The sequence below is a fragment of the Triticum aestivum genome, chromosome 5D (genome assembly GCF_018294505.1).
Source record: "Triticum aestivum cultivar Chinese Spring chromosome 5D, IWGSC CS RefSeq v2.1, whole genome shotgun sequence".
Taxonomy (NCBI): domain Eukaryota; kingdom Viridiplantae; phylum Streptophyta; class Magnoliopsida; order Poales; family Poaceae; genus Triticum; species Triticum aestivum.
The window spans coordinates 320,785,540-320,791,006 of record NC_057808.1 but is presented as its reverse complement, the minus strand read 5'-3'; positions in this window follow the sequence as shown (position 1 = coordinate 320,791,006).

The window sequence follows — 5,467 nt, the reverse complement described above, 5'->3', positions numbered from 1 at the left end:
GCAAGGGCCATGGGGAACCAGTTGGCCATGATCTTGTCGTTGCCTCCGGCTTTGAGGACAGCCTCCTCGTACGCCGCAGGAACGGCGCCGGGTCTGCCGCGCCGTCATAACGCGGCGGCATCTCTGGCTTGAACTTGGTCGGCCACCGCACTCGGCGCAGGGCGGGGGCCAGAGCTCGGGACCCAGATGCCCCGCTACCGACGTCGGTCGCAGAGGTGGATGGCGGGGCACCCGCCATGGGAGCGAAGTGCAGTGGCGCAGGGCGCAGGTTGGTGGAGAGGAGCTCCGGTGCATCCCTACCTGGCGCGCCAAATGTCGGAGGTGGGGTTCCGGCAAACCCTTAAGGTTCGAACACTGGGGTGCGCGCGAAGTCTTTCCCTCCTATCGATCTACGCCCTAGCTCGCTAAGATCTTGTGGACGAACTCCACGAACTCGCAACACAGAGAGACACGAGGTTTATACTGGTTCGGGCCACCGTTGTGGTGTAATACCCTACTCCAGTGTGGTTGTGTTGGATTGCCTCTTGGGCTGATGAAGAACAATACAAGGGAAGAACAGCCTCCTGAGGTTGAGGTGTTCTTGTGCTCGGTGAGCTGGTGGATCCGAACTCTCCCTCTACTGTGGTGGTTAGCTCTACTTATATAGGCCCTGGTCCTCTTCCCAAACATCGAGCAGGAAGGGAGCCAACAACGGCGGGAAAATTTGAAGGGGGACAGCTAGTACAAGCTATCCTGACAAAAGTGGTCTTCGCCTGCGAAAAGCTCTGGCGGTGACGCCGTCTTGGGCTCCATGATGACCTCCTCCTTGTCGTCCTCCTGGTCTTGGTCTCATTGCACCAATATAGCAACCTTTGCCTGATGCCTCGGTACTCCTCGCCTGCACTGGCCTCCTTAGCACCAAAGAGGAAACAAGGACGCTGCGCATGCTGGCGCCCGCTTGGTGTCGATCGTCATGGCTCACGTCACGAGAGCCTCGTGAGGTTTTGCCCCGCCTTGATATCTCCGCTCCTCGTGAGCCTACCTGGCTAGGCCACTCCCGAGGAGGTCTTGCATCGTACGCCTCGCGAGGCTTGGACCCTCGCGAGGGTCTTGGATGCCTTGTTGATGAAGATGGGTCGTACGGCCTGCTAGCTTAGCCACGCCGTGGGCCGCAGGCAGGCAAGTCTGGGGACCCCCGTTCCCAGAACGCCGACAAAAGGAGTATGAACCATAGCTACAGAACCTGACCTGAGAACAATTCTTCTTCTCCTTTAAGCGTTGAGTTGGGATTCGGAGTGGTGGTCCTCGTGCTTTGGGCACTGCAGTTCCCTTACAAACTGCTCGTGTTTGGGTGCTCTGTGGTGGAGACGGTGCTGTGTCAACTGGCACTGGGTTACTATCTGCTGGGGTTGGGGTTAGAAGGGGTGTAGCTGGTTCTCTGTCCAACTGGGTAGGGGTACAATCTGCGAGAGTCTAGGTTATGTGTGGTGGGGCTGGTTCTTGGGCAAGTACAACTGTGGTTCTATCTGCATCAACTGGTAGCACTATCTTTTCTGAAGACCGTGTTGTTACTCCCTTACATACTGCCATCGCCCTCTCTAATTCAAATGGCTGATAAACAAGAAAAGTAATTGAATGTACAGACATTGTATGATAGACAGGAATGGATAGTGGGGAATAAAAGAGGGCATGAAATAATTCACATTTATGTTGTCTAACCAAACAGGATAGCATGACACAATTTCACATATATGATGGCTAACTAAAGAGGATAGCATGATACAATTTCACATTATGATGGCTAACTAAAAAAGATGGAAAGACATAGTTCAAAATATGATGACTATGTAAACAGGATGACATGATATAACTATATAATGTGTTTATTAAATAGGTTGGCATGCCATAATTCACATACATGCCGCCTATGGAAACATGATAGCATGATATAATTCCCGGATAGAATGACATAATTCAAAATATGATGACTGTAAACACTAAACATGATGAGATGATATAACTATATGATGTCTTTATTAAATGGGTTACCATGCCATAATTCAAATAGATGTTGTGTATGTAAACATGATGCATGATATAATTCAAATATATGATTTATATAGTAAGCAAGTAAGCAGATGGCAATCCATATATGATGTAAAAACTAAGCAATGCAAGACAACATGCATGACATGGGTAATATAACCCTGCCAAGTTTGAGCATAGACCTCAGGGGGGAAAATAGGACTGGTCATCAGTCTCTGAATCCTCCTCTGAGGAGCTCTCTGTATCCAGCAAGATGTCTGCTTCAGCAGGTAGCATTGTCTGCTCTGAATACCTTGTTTTCACTCCAGATACTTCCATCACCGCTTCAAATGGCTATACCTTGTTTTCACTCCAGATACTTCCATCACCGCTTCAAATGGCTGATGCACAGGAAGAGTAGTTGAATATACAAACATTGTCGACAAATGGAACACGTAATACAAAAAAAATGATAGCATGATATAATTCACATACATGATGATTGGCTCCACAACATGGCATTGCATAATTCACATATATAATGCCTTAAATAGCATTGCATAATTCACATATATAATGTCTTGCAACAAGATGGCAATGCATATTTCACATATATGGTAATTAGACACTAAACAGGTGGCATTCACACAAAGCATGTCTAAACTAATCAAATGACATCGCAATGCAAGACACCATACGCATGATATGAGCAACATAACCCTGCCAAGTTAATTAGAGCATACACCTCGGGAGGGAAATAGGACTGGTCATCTATCTCTGAATCCTCCTCTGAGGAGCTATCCGTAACCAGCGAGATATGCGCTTCGTCATATAGCATAGTCTGCTCTGAAGACCTTGTTTTCACTCCAGAATTTTCCATCACCGTGTCAAATGGCTGATGCACACGAAGAGTAGTTGAATGTACTAACATTGTTGACAAATGTAATACGTAACGAAAAAAGGATGGCCTGATATAATTCACATATAAGATGACTGGCTAAGCAGGATGGCATTGCAAAATTCACATATATGATGCCTAGCTAAACAAGATGGCATTGCATAATTCACATAAACGATGAATAAACTAAACAGATGGCATTCACACAAAGCATGTCTAAACTAAGCAGTTGACATATTTGATGTATAAAGTAAGCAATGCAAGGCACCATATGCATGATATAACCAACATTAGCATGCCAAGTTAGAGCGAAGACCTCATGGGGTAAATAGGAGTGGTCTTCTGCTTCTGAATCCCCCTCGGAACAGTTATCTTCCTCTTGATTACGATCCAAAATGGGTGGAGGGGGGCAGCCTTTGCGCCCACCTTGGAGCGACGTTTGCATGAAATTTTATTGCCACGCAAGGCTCGTCTCTTTTGCTCTACATGTTCAATTCCATTGTGTACGATAACTGACATGCATAGGAATAAAACATAGTGAGATTATGTAAGGAGTGCATGCACAAATCCAGAGTGATGGTAGCAAACTGTGGATAGACCCAAAACCAATGATAGCATGCAGATAATAGATTTAGTTAAAAGATACAGATAATGGCTCCTTTAATGTTTGTTTGCACCCAACATGAAACTCATAGTAGACACCCGAGATTAACCAGATAGTAGACAGATAGTACTGATGGCTGCCCCAATATGTACCCCACAACCATTTAAAAACTCAAGTTTCAGCATAAGTTTGGACCTGACTCGGAGTCTAATAGGTGAACACGACGATAAAGTAGCATGTCATCATATTAAGCGATGCATAACGTAAGCAGACACGGAAGAGTGCGACCACTCTTGCGGGCCCGTGTAGTCCTCAAGGTCATCTGTTCAGTTGATGATGGTAATGCAGTTGTCGTGGCTGCCGGCGGCGGGGAAGAAGATCTGAGACGGCAAAAGACAGTCTGGAGAGCGGATCCCTACTGTGGTGAACCCTTCCGTCGTTGGAGCAGCTGAGCTGGGGTGGAACACAGCACCGCAGGAGCAGGACAAACCACACAAGGTTTTCTTTGACACATATCTGTAATAGAAGTAATTGTGTAAGGGCTTGTTTGAATTTGAGGATTCTAACACTGCAGGGATAGGAAATAGACAGGAATAGGATAGGAATGCACGTGCAAAACAGAGAATTTAAAAACAGAGGATTTCTGCCTCTGGGTGTTTGGTTCACAAGGATTGGAAGATCACAGGATGCAAAGAAGCATGGTGAGATTAAGGCAAACCACAAGAAAAATGTACGGTTATAATGCTATTATGCTACTATCTCTTAGTCTTGTGCTTCATGAATAGGAATCTGAAAAGGAGGAAAAGTGGAAATTAAAATTCCTACGGTTTTTCTTTCAAGGAGACACTAAAGGAACAAATCCTGCAGTTTTCCTTTCCTCCATTCCTTTGCACCAAATTCATGAAAGTAGTACCATACGAAACTTTCCAATTCCTATGGTTTTCATTCGCTTTTCCTTTCAAGCACTGGCGATTCCAGTAGGCAGGCTTGAGCAAGGAAAAGCCTACACTAAAAAAATGTTTTTGTGCTACTTATATTACTTTGGACCCAGGCCACTGCCCTACTAGCTCAACTCCCAGGGCCAACGACAAATGCACAGCTCAAACGCGTAGAGATAAATAATGATGGCGTTCAAGAGAGTCCATCACGGATAGCTAAGTTGCCTGGTACCTCACTGCTTGTCATATAGTAGGATAAAATAATAGTATTTCCCGTTACTCCGTCTGCTCGGTGGACAACAACCTCTTTGGCGAAGCCATGTCGATCTCAGCGCGATTGGGTTGGCCGGTGAGGATGCTCCGGCTGACTTGGCTGTCGGAGGAGGCGAAGAAGATCTTAGGCGTCTGGAGATGGAGCCCGAGGTACTGCTCTGCTGTGATGGAGGGTTTCGTCGTTGGAGCAGCTCCGGTGAGTTGTACGACGCCAAGGCTGAAGCAGGACAAGAGAGAAAACGTTAACCTGAGTGGAATTCTAATAGCATCTCCAATAGATGACGTAAAATACATAACCACAAAGTGCCAGATGTATACATCAGCCGCTCATCTCTGAACTTAACTGTCGAAACTGAATTTAAGTGTCGAAACTGAACTTAACTGTCGAAACTGAATTTTGCTGTCGAAATTGAATTTTACTGTCGAAACTGAACACACTAGAGGTGAGGCTACACATCAGTCGACTGACTGTTTCATCTCTGGTCAGTCGATTTTGCAGCCGTTGGATACGAAATCAAGGGCCTGCAGTTCATCTTCCACATCCACCCCCCTGAGCCGCCAGCCACCACCGGCCAAACAGCCGCCCCCCGCCGCCCGCGGCCGGCGGTGCGCCGCCTCGCCTGCCCCGAAAACACTCCCCACCGCCGGTCTGCCGCCGCCCCGGCCATCCCTGTAGCCCCCCCTGTGCCGAGCTTTTTCTCCGGCGATCCCCACGCCACCGCCCCACCACCGCCGGCGACCACCGCCCCC